Here is a 16,344-nt window from a genome sequence, read left to right as displayed (position 1 = left end):
AGTCTGTGGGCCTGTCTCTCATAGGCTTAATTACCTTGTACATATTTTTACTGCAGAAATGTATTGTGGAAAAGTGAGAAACATTTAACTGAAAGGTAGACTTTGACCCACAATTTATAATGTAAATGACTATTTCACTTTTATTCTTTAATTACTGTCCTGGAACACTTTTTATTATTTGCTATTTTCATGAACTAAAACTCAGTGAGGACTGTGCATGTGATTTGTGACTATAAGTGGGCTCACTTTTTTTTTTTTCCATCAGTTTCAGCTGTCTGATGCAGAAAATTCCAGATCTAGTTCTTGGAAGTGTTTTTTGTTGTTGTTGTTTTGGTTTGGTTTGGTTTTTTTGAACTCCTTAAATTTATTTCCCTCATTTTTTATATTTTTGTCAGAAAAATAGAAACAAATTTATCTGGTTATTCACACAATTTTCCTCATCTTTTTTTCTTCTTTTCCCTAGGAACCAAAATGAAGAAAGGAGATCAATACCTGAAGATTTCTCTTCTTTATTGTCAGAAAGCTGACAGGCATTTCTTATTTTTTAAAAGACAACAAGAATTCATTCGTATCGGTGAGTTTAGTTCAGTCTACTTCATAACATAGGGAGCATCTAATTTATTTGTTCAGCAGAATGTATTTTGGGCATGAAATATTTTGCATGCTTAGAGATGTGATGCAAGTGACTTCTTACACATCTTTGTTGAAGAAATACTCAGGAAACACAGATTCAGATCCCATCCTATAAATCATGTGACCTTGATGTGTCAGATTAAGTTAAACCACTTGTATTAATATAAGTGCATATTTTTCTGCTTATGATTGCTCATTGCACATATTTCCAATGTAAGAGACATATAGGGAAATAGAAAGGTTAAAGAAGGACTTGTAGCATGTAAAGAGAAAATTATCTCTTTCATCTGGTATTAGTATATTCAACATTGTGTCATTAAATTAACCTTAAGGATTCATTTATAAATGCCATTATCATAAGTTTATACTTGAGGATCATAAACTGTAATCCTTGTTTGAAATTTGGCTGTACTCTATGCATATGCTTAATACGAAAGTCTCAGGAAGTAAGATTTGATTTTGTAGGTTATGGATGGATAACTAATAATAATAAAGGTTGTATATAAATATTGTAAGATCAGCATAAACATTGTAAAATATTTTTTTTGGTGATGGGCAATCTAATAGAAACTTGCAAGCAAGCTTTTTTTTTTTTTCTCTTTACAAAAAGAATAAGCTAAATTGATTGTAAATTTTGCAGGTGAGTGCATAGCACTTTCTTTAAGACTTGCAAAACTGAAAAGGCCACACTCTTCTCTTGCGTACTTGACTCCTAAGCACTTACTGTTTATTACTGGAGAGCTGCAGGAGCACAGGAAAGATCGTTTGGCAGTATGTGTCACCTCACAGTGAGAAACAGACAGAATGAGGCATTCTGAGTATGACCAACTTGAAACAGCTCAGTACTATTTCCAAATATATATGCAATTGCATGCAAAGTCAGATAACATTTTATTTTATTTTATTTACTTATTTATTTTTGCTTTTGTGCAAATACTTTCTTCAGGATACCTCTACTGAGACTTGAGGTAACAAAAATCCATTTAACAAAACCTCTTAAGACCAGCCTTACTAATTAAAAATATCTGTTAACATGAAAGTGATTCCATAATTGCATGCTATAGCATTTTATGTGCAATTTCTTTCTAGTGACACTTGTCTTTTAGTCCAGGAATTCATGACAGATGTCAGCAGGGCTGCTCTTACACTTCTTACTCATTTGAGAAAAACACATCATTATATTTCTGATACTTGCAGACAGTTTTAGAAGAACTGCAAGAAAATGCAGTATGCATTTTGGGGGAGAAATTGGCATTTGTGTTCACTTATTGTAGAGTTTTTGCTCTATTGTAGCAGTCAGATGTTACCAACATATGTATTGTCTGTTAATCAGTAATGTAACACTCTCTGCACTGATCCACCTAGTAGAAATCTTTTACTAAACAATAACTTCTGTTTCCAATAAGGATTTGAAGCAGCTTTTTTATTTCTTATTTTTTATTAAACTATTGCAGTCCTTTGCTTCTGTTTATAAACACAGGTGAGTCCCTTAAAAAATGTTACAAGTGTAAAAGCTAAATTATCTTGACATCAGATGTTCCAGGGTAGATTTCTGACTAAAACAGAGTGTAGACTGTTTTGTCAACCCTAAACTGATAACTGAATAAATGCATTAGTTTCTTGTATAGTTTCTTTATTGTTACAGGTAAGGATTTTTATTTTATTTTATTTTATTTTGTAAATTACTCGATTGAAGCCAAAGTAAATATTCCCAACCATTAAATAAGGCTAACATGCATTTTTTCTTCTTCATAAGAGCAATATTTCCAGTATATTCTCACATGATCAACTTTTGTTTATTTTTTATTAAAACACACACATACTACAAACAGGGGAAATTCCTATTGCTATTTGGGGAAAAGACAAATCTTCAAGAGTAATTTTGAATAACATTCTGTTTTGGTTGTCAGTCATTCTTTGGTTTTGCCTTTTCAGTCTGAAATGACTATGGAACCTTCTTGTTCCTTAGACAGTAGCAGATCATAAGCAACCACATTTCTTCCAGACTACGACAGCTGCCTATTTTTCATTCCTAGTTGACATTTCTGTTCCATGAAACAGCTCTTTAGTACAAAGCAACAGTCTAGCACAGTAGTGAATCTGCTTCCTAAAGAAGATAACCCTGTGGATTTCTGTTTGGCTTTTATTTTCAGCATAATCTTACTTTAAGCAAATATACAATTCACCTATACTAATGCACTGTGTATTTAAAATACTACAAATATCAGTGAACAACCTTTAATAGGACATAACAATTTTCAGTATGTGTTGGTAAAGGTTTCCCAGAAGAGACTATATTTCAACCAGAAAAGGGCAAACCTGCCAGCTTATCCTGAGATTAGAAGCACAATCAGTGGGAATGTTCCGCCAACTGCACAAAAAGATTTGAAGATAATGCTTCATCTTCAGATGAAGCATTGCCCTTTCTCCAAAGTAATATCTAATTATTAATGCTTGCCCAAGAATAGCTGTGCTGCTTTCATGCTTCTTACCTTTTTAATACTTGCATCTTTAGACTTGGATTTTAGGAAAGGGAACATTTAGCATAACCTTTAGAGCTTAATTATGGGTATAAATTAAGTAAAGAATAATGGTTTATTAACCATTATTAATAGAGCTAACAGGCTACCCTTGTCAGTGATTAATAATCTTCAAAAGATAACTTCATGCTGAAGAAACAATTGCTGAAACACCAAGTGATACCAACTTGAAAGTCGTTAGCACACATTATCACAGTGAAAATAGAATCACCAAGCTTTTATCAAGGAAAAAATTGACTCAGGATGTTAGGAAAGATACATTCACAAAGTTTGGCTTTCTCAGTATGGATTGGGAGTGTGAATGGAATGATCACATGTGGTCAAGGGAGAGAAATAATGTGTGAGCCTATCATAAACAAGCTTTAGGAAATTTTTGCCTTTGCTTAGTACTAACACACTCTGTTCTAATAAATTAAGTTATGCAATGATATTAAGATAAGCAGCATTTTAAAAATGAGAGAAGAATAAAGTCAACTAATTTCTGCATTTTTGCAGAACAACTGCAACCAAGAATGATTAGTGTTTTCAAACATGAAAGGTTTCTCTCCCTCTGTCAACCTAACACTGTAAGACCTAATTTGTGGGAGGTTGCATCGACATTTTTGTTAATGGGAAATCTTTTGTCCTGCTGTTTAGTAGGTGCAGGAGAGTAACAGATGCTTTTTCCCAACAGAATTAACATGAGGTGATGTGTTCAGGTCTTTTCAGGCATGAACAGGTGCCCTGCTTCTAAAAATTAAATTAAAAAAAAAAAAAAAAAACAACAACAACAACAACAACAACAAAACAAGCAAACAAAAAAAACCCACAACTTTCTAAAGCTTGAAGATGAGGAAATAGATGAGCCGAAACCAAAACATATATTAGATTTCAATGTTCCCATCCTATCTTTGCTAGAACTGTAAAATTCTACTTCCTTCTATCTAGTGGTAAATAAACAGATGTTTTGAAAATTACTTAATGGATATATTCTGCTTCTGAGTTAGGCTACAGATGTGCAAGACTCCAGATGTTAGTTTAAAGCTCAGATTTGCTGTATTTTGAAGCAGGAATCCTGTTTTCTATAACAGAAGGAAAAGGAGACTTAGTTTTCCTATAAAAGGTCATGTTGTTTTTCAGAAAAATGTGTTGTGTTTCTCCTTTATTTGCATTAGCATATTAGCCCTTGAGAAGAGAAATGCAGCGATCTTCCTTTAATTGTGTAATGGCTCTTGATCCTTTTTCAGTATGATATATCATCTCCTACAGAATTGAGGAGTAGGATTGACAAAATAGCTATAACTACTATCATCTTGTTTAGGCACAGTCTGTTCCTAACTCTTCATGTAACAAGCTGTAGGGATTAGGAGTCTGCTACTCCTAGAAATAGAATTTAATAGAACCTGATTCCTTCTGGAGTTCCTGACCTGCAAAAGCTGCCAATAATAGACAAACTGATGAAGTATGGATTAGATAAGTGGACTGTGAGATGAACTGAAAAGTAGCTTAACTGGTGGGCTCAGAAGTTTTTCACAGTGGCATGAAGTCCCACTGGAGGCCAGTCACTAGTGGTGTACCCTGGGGGTTGATAATGGGGCCAATACTGCTAATGGTATTCAGTGCTAATGACTGACTAGCAACAGAGTGCACCCTCAGCAAGCATACAGAAAATGAAAGAGTAGTAGTTGTTGATATATGAGATGTCATGTGCTGCCCTTCAAAGGGACCTTGACAGGCTGAAAAGACAGGCCAGCAAACTTCTCATAAAGTTCAACAAAGCTATGTGAGAAATCCTGCATGTGGTGAAGGATAACACCATACAGTGGAGCAGGCTGGGGCCTGACTCTCTGAGAAGTGGCTGTGTAGAAAAAGCCTTGATGGTCCTGGTAGACAAAAAATGAGTAAAAATTGAACATGAGGCAGCAAAGCATCTGTGTGTCAAAGAAGGAATATTGGAGGAATATTGCCGACAGGCCAAGAGAAATGATCTTTGCACTCTACCCACTTCTGGTGAGACCACATTTACAGTAGTATGTCCAAGTATGGCCTCCCCAGTACAAGAGAAACCTGAACATATCAGAGTGATCATAGCAAAGGGTCACAAAGATTATTAAGGGAGTACATATGGAACCAAATGTACTCGTACCAGTGCTAAATGGAAAACATTGCTGCCTTTTGACAGAGACTGATCCAAGCAAATAAGAAAAGAACAGCAGAGCTTTTTTCTGTCTTTTTTCTTTTCCTTTTTTTGGTGCCAGACCTGTTCTCTAGCTGCTTCCACAATATTGACTCACTTAAATGGAGATAGAAATTAAGTTTCAAGTGCTGAACATATCCAATTAAGAGAGGTTGCTGAGTAACTCTTTTGCAAGGCTCCTAATCTGCAAACACTTTTCTAATCGATAGCTACTTCTGTTCAATATAACCCCAAGGTGACTGTATTCTGTCAGCTGAAAGTAAGACATGGAGCTCTTGAAAACCTGGAATGGTTTATGTCTTTAGGAAAAATTTGATTTTTCATTACACACTAGAGTAGCAAGAAATTCAGCATTCCTCATTCTCTCCACTTTTTGATATACCCATCTTCTGGCTGTGCAAGGTTTCCAGAATTCTCTTTTTCTCCTGTTCATGCTATGATTCAGAGGTCATTCCCTGAAAGAAGAAAAAGACAGGATATCTGCTGGTGGGTAAATGTTTGTATGCCCTCTCCAAGTCCTTTGTGTGTTCCATTTCAGTCATTAACTCAGGCCATGCCAAGAAGTGACATATCTAGACAATTTCCAGCAGAGCTGTGATTGAATTGCAATATGTTGGCAAAATTCAACCATGTATTTACACTGGAGTAAATTTTAGCCTGTGCTTCATGGGAAGGAGACTCTCCCTGAACTTATCTGCAGTATTTAGTTGTCTGATTAATGAATATTCATACATAGAAAATGGTATCTGCTGTGATGGACATTAGAGCATAGTAATTGGTTTTAGGATTGATGGATGTTTATGCTGCAGTTTACCCCAGGCAGTGCATAGTAGAAACATTAGCATCCTGTTTTCATTGTCAGAGCCCATAAAATGAGTGGGAACAATTTAATTTTTCTCTGTGAAAATTGAGTAAGTAAGTGACAGTTGTTAATTTCATACAACTTTTCTGCCAAGTCTCTTTCTAGATGGCACAGAAAATTGCTGCACGTGGTGAATTTCTTACTTAAGTCTAGGATCAGGAGTCTGTCTTTCAGATAATGCTCCTGACTAGCATGGAATTGCTTTCATTTGATTTCAGAACTGCATCTGAAGCAGCTGGTTCTCCACAGTGACCTTGATCAGAGACATACCTTGTGTTCAATACCTGTCAGTGGGCCAGGGGTGCAGTAAAGGTTGTTCAGCATTTTGTCCCAAAAAGAACTTCAGTTGAATTAAGTCCCCTAAAATATCTGTGCCTGTAAGATGCACAGGCAGATAATCAAACAAAGGAGGAATTATCAAGGAAAAAGCAAAATCCACAGTTGCTTGGGAAAAGAGATGGATAAATGTCAGTCTTCCAAATGGTTCTTTTATTACAAGTGGATAGCTTTCTTTCACTACAGTGAGGTACCTGTTTAAAGGGTTTTGGAAGGAAAGGAATGAATGTTCAGACAGCAACAATGTATTGCAACCTGCAAGATGGGGATATCTGTTACAAGAATGCAGTGTAATTTTACCTTGCAAGGCATGATGCATTTTTACATTCCCAAATTGTAATGCTGTAGATTAAGCTTGTTTATTTGCAATGTGTTTTTCCCCAAATGCAGCAGTATTTCAAGGGCACATACTAAAACCAGGCAGATTTACAGATGGAACAAGGACGTTACAGATTTTCTATTGTCTTTTTGTTGTTTGAGAGAAAGTACGAAAAATTGCCCTTACAAGTAAAATCGCCAATTAATATTTAAGCGCTTACACTGTAATATATGGCAATCACTGGGAAAGACAAACGTTGTATTTTACTGCCAGAATTCTGGAGAGAAAATGCAATAGAAACAAAAATAAACCCCTGTCAATCCACACACATAGCATGGGAGACCTGAAAACTCCAGAAGGAGTAAGATAGACTGTAAAAGTTTGACCATCAGTCAGCTTACTCTAAAATATAGTGGAATCTCATTGAAAACCAATTTGATCCTATTGATCAAATACAGGTTGAGAGATGAATGTTTTTTTGTGTGTTCATTAGAGTAATAGTTCTCTCTATTTGATGCTTGTCCTGTGCCTTGCAAATAATTTAACAGTTCTTGCAAGACAACAAAGCTGTGTTACAAGGTGCTATTTTCAACAGGACAAAAAATTACCCAGCAAAAGCACATTATGCAAGTTTAGGTGAAACACAATCTCTTTGAATTGGTTTACTTCTCCGAAGTCTGTAACTGAAATGCTTTCATGCAACTTATGGCTGTCAAGACTTACCTATTTTTTGTGAGATTTATTGAGAATCTTTGACAGAGTACACAGTTTAGGAGCAGCAGTCCTACTTTCTGTGTGCACATATGTGTGTCTAGGTCTCTTATTTTAGGAAAAAGTTTTGTTTGTTTTTTTTTTCATGGCTAATGAGGTTTATGAAGTTGGCAGGCATTTCAAGTTGTAATTGTGAGTAACTGGATGTTAACCCAAATAACTTGCTCTCTTTGCACACATGATATAAGCAATAGGGGGAAAAGCAACACAGCAGAAACAGCTTGTGTGGTTATATGAACAAATTAAGTGACTACTGCCGCCCATCAAGTTTCTCACTGCAGTAGAGACTCCCTTCGCCTGGTGAATGGCTGGTGCCAAGACTATTGCATGTTGTCCCAACCACCGAATCAGCTTTCTATACTAATTAAAACTGTTGGAGTGCTCTGTTGGCATCTCTTGTGAAGACTGGCGGTAGACATAGGCATAAATATGTGATTGTGTCAGTGTAAATTCTCAATACCATTTATTTTGATACCTGGAATGTGAAAGAATAGGGCTTAATACTTTCAGTTTGTTTCTGCTGCTTTAATTAAAATCAATAACTGTCACCATCATAATGGATAGTCTTCCAAGACAAATAATATTGACTTGTTGAGAGAGAATAAGGAATGAAGGGAAAGAAGCTGTAAGATCATGAATTGTCTTACTTGCTGGATATGACAGGATCTTTCAAAAAATAATTTTTTGAAGAACAAATGGGGACTAGAGCTTTCTGGAAACCAGAGCAGCCGTACATTAAAAACTAAACAAACAATAAAAATAAAAAAGTAAACAAAAAACAACAACAGCAACAAAATAAAATCTTGTTCTTATGAAAAGAAAAAAACTCTGAAATGTTGCTCAATATCTTGATCTGCAGCTATTTTGCAATTTAGGTGCTGTTGTAGTTTAACCTGGCTGGCAGCCAAGCACCACACAGCCTTTCACTCACCCTCCACCCTCCCTCTCTGGTATGGGGGAGAGAATCAGGAAAACGAAGCCTGTGGGTTGAGATAAAGACAGTTTATTAGGACAGAAAAGAAGGGAAAATAATAATAATAATAGTACTACTAATACTAATGTGTACAAAATAAATGATGCACAATGCAATTGCTCACCACCCGCTGACCCATTCCCAGTTTATCCCCGAGCAGCCGCCCCCCACCCCAGGTAGCCACCCCTATCTATTGTTTAGCATGACATCAGAGGGTATGGAATAACCCTTTGGCCAGTTTGGGTCAGCTGTCCTGGGTCTGTCCCCTCCCAGCTCCTGCTGCACCCCCAGCGTGCCCACTGGCAGGACAGAGCGAGAAGCTGGAAAAGTCCTTGACTTAGTGTAAGCAAACACTTCAACAATTAAAACATCAGCGTGGTATCAACACTCTTTTCATCCTAATCCACAACATAGCACCCTACAAGCTACTAGGAGGAAAATTAACTCTATCCTCGCTGAAACGAGGACAGGTCCCTTCTTGACTTTTGTGTTTTGCATCATGTTGTCACTGAGGTCATGTTTTAAGGCTGTGATTTTTAGCTTAGAGCTCTAGGATATGCCTGAGCCCAAATTTTCTGGTCACTCACCTAACAGAATTACTTGCCTTTCTCGTATCTAAAGTTACCTTACCGTCTCCTGTTACCCTATAGAAACTAATAACATGAACTTATATAGTTGCCTTCAGTACATGCACCTGAGACCTTGCTACATTGTTTTTGCAATGTAATTGTGAGGTCAGCGCAAAAACAGATGAGGTGAAATTGGAATTAAGGAATTAATCAGGGTTTTGTTATTAGCAAATGGAGAACCTGCAGAGCAGCTAGGTGCTTTCCTGATCCATCCAACACTTTACAAGTCACATTATATTATCCTATATCACATTATATTACATTATATTATCCTATATCACATTATATTATACCTATGTTGTTCTTCATGTGTTGTTTTAGGAAGCTACCCTTAGGGAGCAGAGTAAGAGGAGTTATTGCACAGGATTAGAATCGCAAGCCATATTGAAGTAATTTCTGACTAATTTAACGGTTTACATTTTATCCATCCAATATGTTATAAATGATCTGTATTGTTGCTAACAGAATGTGAAGAACAATGGAGATGATTTCATGAATCAGAGTATCCATATACACAATAAACTCCCAGGAGAGGGAGTAAATTTAGGGAGTATGGGAAGTCTGGAGCAGAGATTCTGGTGTATAAATAGGGGCTAATTTACTGAAGGAAAATATATAAATCGGAAGACTGGAGAGTAGAATATCCCCTTGGTTATATGGAGAGAGAGAGAATTGTGTTCTTTCTTTTCTCTGAGCCTGTCTGCTTTCTGACCTGGCCAAAGATATGTAGAATGTAATTTGTAAAATTATTACAAGTAATGTGTTTTATTATTTCACAAATTCTTTTTATGCCTTGATATCATTTTTTCTCCTCTTAAGGATATGCTGGGAAGAAACTGAATTATTGCACTGAAGTAATTGTGAAGGCTGTTTCATTGCTGGTCTAAAAATGAGAGTATGATAATTACTTGACAGATTCAGCAGTGGATGTTTTATTTCTCAGTCTCTCTAATTTCAGTATTACAGAACTTTCTCTTATAATACCATGACCGACGTCATTCATTGATTTCTTGTAGAAATGTAGGGGAAAAAAAGGTCTGAAGATGTAGAAATATAGGAAAGAAAAGAGTAGTAAATGTAGAGAAAAGTAGAAAAAAGGCAAAACCCCATTTTAGTGCCTTTGGGTGTCCTAGGTATTGATACTGATAGATTTCAAAGGCTGTCTGTGGAGACTTCAGTTTGTTATTTTGCAAAGTTTCCATAGGTAATTCTATGACACATAGACTTTCCAGGACTGGGTCCTTTCTGACTTTTTCTTTTTAGTCCTTCCATAAACAAAGACACAGGTTTTATGGTGATAAGAGATGGATCAAATGTTCAACACACGTGGAAGTGACAACCTAGATAGTTTTGGGGTGTTTTGAAAGAGGAAAACAAAATAGTTTTTCCCCATAACTTGGATTGGAATAATGATGTATATAAATAAGCAAGGCCTATTTTTGTAGGTGCTAATACCAGCATGTTGCATATTTTGGAAGAAACAGCAAAGAGAAAAGCAAAAAGATTTAACCTCAAACTAATAGTTCTCATCTCTTCTTCTGAAATCATCAATAGCTATAATGCTTTCCCAGGAAATTTCTGAGTTCTACTTACAGGAATTCAACAGAGGTGCCTTGGGCACAACAATTTCTGAAGCCCTGTGACTCCACTTTCTGAATGAACACCTTTAATGTGTCATACTTGTCCTTCACAGTCATTGGTTGTTTTGTAAATCATGGCACTTGATAGTATATTGGATTCCCAAAAGACTATAAGCAATTAGGCAAGCCTTTTATTTTTTTATTTTTTTTTTCCACTCTTATCTCTCATTCTATTTAAACCCGTCTCTTTTTCATGTCATTTTTTTTTATTATTTTTTTTTAAGGTTACGTAGTGTCTGCAGCTCAGTGCATTAGCAGTGCCCTGCAATCTGGGGCAGACAAGTTATATATCAGTAATTTAATAAGACATACAGAAAACAAAACAGCACACATTTATTTTGTTTTAAAATTAAGTAGGGTCAGTTGTGTGAGCAATGTATCTGCCAACTATTGTCATTGTTCTGTCTGGGTAAGCTCATTTATCTTGGTTAGTAAACAACTTAAAAGGCAAAGAAGGTGGATGGCCTAAAGAAGTGTTGTTAGGACACAGAATCTTTGATGTCTTACCTAAATCCAGGCAAAATCAGATATTAGAAATCTACCACCACTAGGCAGTTAAATGCAACTAAATATATGACTGTTATTAGACAGGTGACAGTGGAACAGACAGTTTTCACAGCTGGAAGGTCTGCAGAGTTCAATCAATCAAACTCAGGGTGTCTGCAAAGAAAACAATAAAGGTGCAAGTTCGTAACTTCATATAATCATGAACATTGGAGGTGCCCAAATTCAATCAACAAATCTTGAAAGTTAAGGGCCACTGACTGGAAACCTTTGGCATAGCTGATGATCCTAGAACTATTTTCCCCTTTTTAATCACATTTTTATTTGGCACTGGAATGCTTTGAATCTTCCGGTGTGAAACTACATGGTTTCTTTATACGAGAAGCAGTTGAAATAAACTGCACAAGTAGAAACTAGGGAACAGGTCATTTAGTTTTCCAGTCACTTAATTTCTTGCACTATATCAGTTTAGCAGTCCTATAACAACAAATAACACAGTAATTTGGAAATGAAGCAGTTTAAGCATGGATACACAAACATGTTGGATGATGGGGTAGGGTGTTCTCTGTTCAAGAACCACAGTAAAACCACTGTAAATTAAAAACATATAATCTTCCTGGGAAAAAAAAAACAAACAAACAAACAAAAAAAAAAAACAGCAAGAGCTTGCAAACCATTTCTGGGACCATTAAAAATGGCCAAATTTCTCGGTAGAACTCATTACTCTAAGAGTATCTCTGTGGACTCCAAGGATCTCAGTTGTATTTGAGGAGTATCTCAAGGGTAGTTGCTTGCTCTCTCTCTGAAAGGAGCATTGCTTTGCTCTTTTACTAAAGGCAGCACATATATAAAAGGATATGTTGGAGGGATAAAAAGTAAATATGTTTTAAAATAGTATGTTGGCTTGGTATGTCAACAGTTGTTGCATTGGGTGCAGGCTGCAAAACTATTCTATTGTGAAGAAGTTTGAAACACTGAATCATGTGAATCAGTAATGGAAAACCCCTATTAGGCCATGTACACTACTCAGTATTCAGAGTGCAATAAATCTCTCTAGTCCTGTTGTCCCTTTTTTCATTCAGATAGTATATTTCCTTTGACAATGTCTCTGTGTTTCCTGAAGACTGTTTCACAACACACTGAGTTGTTGCTAACCTAATTTCTGGTGGTCTTTATTTTCTTGTATAAGTAGTCATTATTTTTTATTTTATTTTATTTATTGTTATTATTGTATTATTTTATTTTATTTTTCCATGTCAAATGGGTGAAGCTTGGGATTAGTATTTCTTAAATTAAATTTAGTACCTTTCATTATTAGGCCTTGAGTCTGTTTTGCAGAAATGATCTTTGACTTCACAAATAAAAAATGCAGTGGGATATAATGCTTCTATTTCCTTGCTATTGACTCTTCCCAACACGGAACAGAATTTAGGGTAGAAATTTGATGAAAGAAAGGTCAGCAAAGAAGTCTAGCAAGCCACTTAGAAGTTTTCCTATGAAGCTATCAAAGTGCAGATGATATCATCTAAGTTGTTGTTTCATTGCATTTTGTTTGTTTGTTTTACCGAAGCTATAAATTTCTCAGGAGATGTAAATTACTTAATTTTTCTTTGTGTGCAGGTCATCAATGTGCAAGAGCATTTGTTTGAGGAGGGTGGTAGGCACATATGAATGTATGAAGATTGCTATTAGAAAATAATAGGAAGCAGTTGGAGATGTACTAATCAAATATTTGGAGATGCAGAAGTAGCTGAATAGCTATTTTGGCTCTGTGGAGTTGACAGAAGAGAGCTGTTTAGTTTTCTCTTAAACTTCTAGATGTTCCCTCTCTCACACTTTAGAAAAGGATAAGAAACAGTAATGATGTGAGGTCAGCTTGGTCATCCAGTTCACTTTACTCACAGGATTACTTTTTTTTTCAAAAAATAAGCATGGTCCACTGACCTTATTACAAACTACACTGTTAATTAACCTGTCATAGGACAACAGAGTTCCTTGGATATTCGGTGATAAAATGGCAACAGACCATGGACTAAGTTTGATGGATTTTATTATAACTCCACACAGTGATCACCAGTGTAATTCAACCTGAGTGGAATGCAAGCCATCTAAGCATAAGTAAAAGAGAAAGGGAAAAGCCACTTGCCATGTAGGCAAGGCATGATGCCATTAACAATTAGTCTTAACCACTGATAAGGAACAGTCAGAAAAGTGGTTTACTTCCAATGTTCTCCATCACAACGTTGAACATCTCCTTTGCCAGGCAGCACCCCTGTACCAGCCAGCAAGAGCTACCCTCAGCTTGAGATGAGGAACTACTTTTTGCAGCTTTCAGTCATCTGACCAGCAGGCTGATGCAAGAGTATCAGGTGTGTTTCTAGAAGATTTGCCAGTCTGTGAACAGCAAGCTATTGTCTGGTGAATAGTCTATCCATATGCTTGAGGAGGACATTGTCTAGACAGTGGACAAGCAAATGAGTAGATCAACACAGCTGTGTATCAAATAGTCCATTGATATCTTTAAGGACCACCATATGATAAATCACAGATTTGTTTGTATAAGTTGGCTATGCAAGCACCTCACTTTAATGTTTTATTTTTTTTAATTGTCTCATTCCTTATTAAGGAAAGGAGCATCTCACTACATAGCCTACCAAAAGAGCAGAGCTGTGCAACATGGTATGTACATAAAGAAAATGGACACAAATGAGTATCAAAATGATTGAACTGTGTGGTTTATATTGCACAAGACTAAGACATCTGGTAAAAAATTGTTTGTGAAGTAACTTCCCGTATCAGAAAAAACGATGAGAAGCAGACTGTACAGACAGGTGAAAAAGGAAAATTAAACAGAGTTTGGAACATTTTCCATGTTTGCATTGTTTAACATTACATTTTCCTTAGTCACTTAAGTGGAACAATTCTGATGTAACAATGAAAATTAAAGGCCAAAGATCAAATCTGCCACTGTATTTTTTTTTAACTTTTTTTTTCTCCACAAGCTAACTATGTTTATGAAAGCCTGAAATTATTCAAAGGTTGTAAGTGTCACTTCAGAACAGTTTATTGAGATTACTTAATTATAATATTTGAATATTATAATATTATAACTTAGTTATAATATTTTCTACTTTACTACTTATTGAGGATCTATGTCATCTATATCATCTATTATTTTCAGAGAAGGAAATAAAGAACCCCCAGTTCTTTTAATGATGAAAAATAAAGATTAAATCAACAAGCTGTTTCTGTTTCAGTGACTGTTGGTATCAGTAGTTACTGTACAAGTAATAATGTTGGAAATTTGTGAGAGGAACACACTTCAGACTAAAAAAAAAAAAAAAGGAGAATGTGAAAAAGCATCTGAAGAAAGGATTTATCTGCTCAATTAATCTTAGTCTTAATCTTATTTGAAAGATGTAATTCTGTAATTTTTGTACATTTAGAGAGAAACTAGCAAGGTGCTATCCACTTTGCAATGTTCTGTAGATGGTACTAATAACCAGAACTAGAGTTAACCAATATTTTGATGTTAAAAACTTGATAATAACTTCAGAGTTCACTGTAAAGTTTATATCTTTAAGTTTTCTTCCATGAGGTACAGCTTTCCAGCCCCCCAAAAATCCTATTATAATACAAGACCTAATAGAGAGATCCTGATGAGCAGGAATAAGACAATTTATTTACTAAGAAGGTTCAGCTTTTTCAGTATTTCTACACACAGAATATATTTTAATGAAAAATGCTATGACAATGGTTATGACTATTCAAACTGGAAACTTTTATTGTTTTTCAATATGAACTGGTAAGCTTGAATACTGTACCAAAACAAAGGGGTTCCTTAATGAATCAGAAGACCAACTGAGTCTGAGTTGGTAAGACAGCATAATGCCGCCTTCTCACTAAAGGACATGAAGAGTGGTTCGGTTGAAAAAAGTTTTCCAAGATTAGCAGAATGCTGGAAATAGAAAGACTTGGATTCTTGAGGGCTTTCTTGAACCAATAGAGGTCAGCAGACCAAAAGAAGCATAAAGTGTATTTAAAAGAATTTCTTTGCTAAATTACATGGGACTGCCCTTCTCTTTTAGCTTACTTAAAATTAGCCATCTTGAGACAGTGGTTAACCACAGCAACTACAGTATTTTTTTTGCCTGACCTAGAATATAGGGAACCGAAACTTTTTACTCTTGCTCCTGACAAGCAAAAACAAAACAATAAAAAAAAAAAAAAAACACACAACACACAAAACAACAACAACAACAAAAAAAACTTAAAAGGTATTATTATCCCTAGATTAAAGAGTCATTAGACAGAAAAGAAGTGGATAATTTTCTTGTAACAAGTTATCAAACTACACTATACTTTTTCTCAGATACTTGTAGACATGAGCATGTCAGTCAAAGGCTTCACAGGGATATTCTGTGGGTGCAGATGTGGATTTAAGAAGGCAAGTTAGAGGATTAGAGGGTGTTGAGGTGATCAGGACTGTCCTGAAAAGCGAGCACTGAATGTTACAGTCAGATGTTACTCTTCCTTCAGGTGTTGATCCAGAAGTGTAGGAAGGTATATTTGCTCCAAAACCTAGAAATCTTGGGGTATGCAAGTTTCATTTTTCCAATTTTATTTCTTGGATGGTGTCCAGATCTGCAGAGCTTTGTTAGCTCACTTATAGCTGAATTTCATTGTCACTTGTGTAGGTTAAGTTAGAAAATATCTGGCTCTATAAATAGATAGCATTTTACATAGCAGATATGTCGACATCTCTAAGCATTCTTTATTATTCCCAGAAAAAGGCACCTTTGGATACAGAAGCCAACTGTGGAACAAATCAGCATGTTCTTGAGTGGTAAGAAGATCCTGAAGTTTCCATGCTATGATTATGGAGAAGATTTATGTAGAAATGATCTGAGAGTTAATAATTGCTACCTTTCTCCCCCAGCTTCTAGTCAGTCAATATTCAT

General features: G+C 35.8%; 1 long non-coding RNA gene across 1 annotated transcript in view; it reads left to right on the top strand.

Moving 5' to 3' along the window:
- Positions 1 to 16,344, top strand: part of LOC106018470 (uncharacterized) — a 319,103-nt gene that overhangs the window by 207,951 nt on the left and 94,808 nt on the right. Inside the window, exon 6 of the long non-coding RNA XR_011803780.1 lies at positions 464 to 574. This is a non-coding gene — a long non-coding RNA (uncharacterized lncRNA). The remainder of the gene's footprint in view (positions 1 to 463; positions 575 to 16,344) is intronic.

Source organism: Anas platyrhynchos, chromosome 1, assembly GCF_047663525.1.
Source record: "Anas platyrhynchos isolate ZD024472 breed Pekin duck chromosome 1, IASCAAS_PekinDuck_T2T, whole genome shotgun sequence".
NCBI classification, from domain to species: domain Eukaryota; kingdom Metazoa; phylum Chordata; class Aves; order Anseriformes; family Anatidae; genus Anas; species Anas platyrhynchos.
The sequence above is the reverse complement of the archived record's forward strand: the minus strand, read 5'-3'. Positions and strand labels throughout refer to the sequence as shown.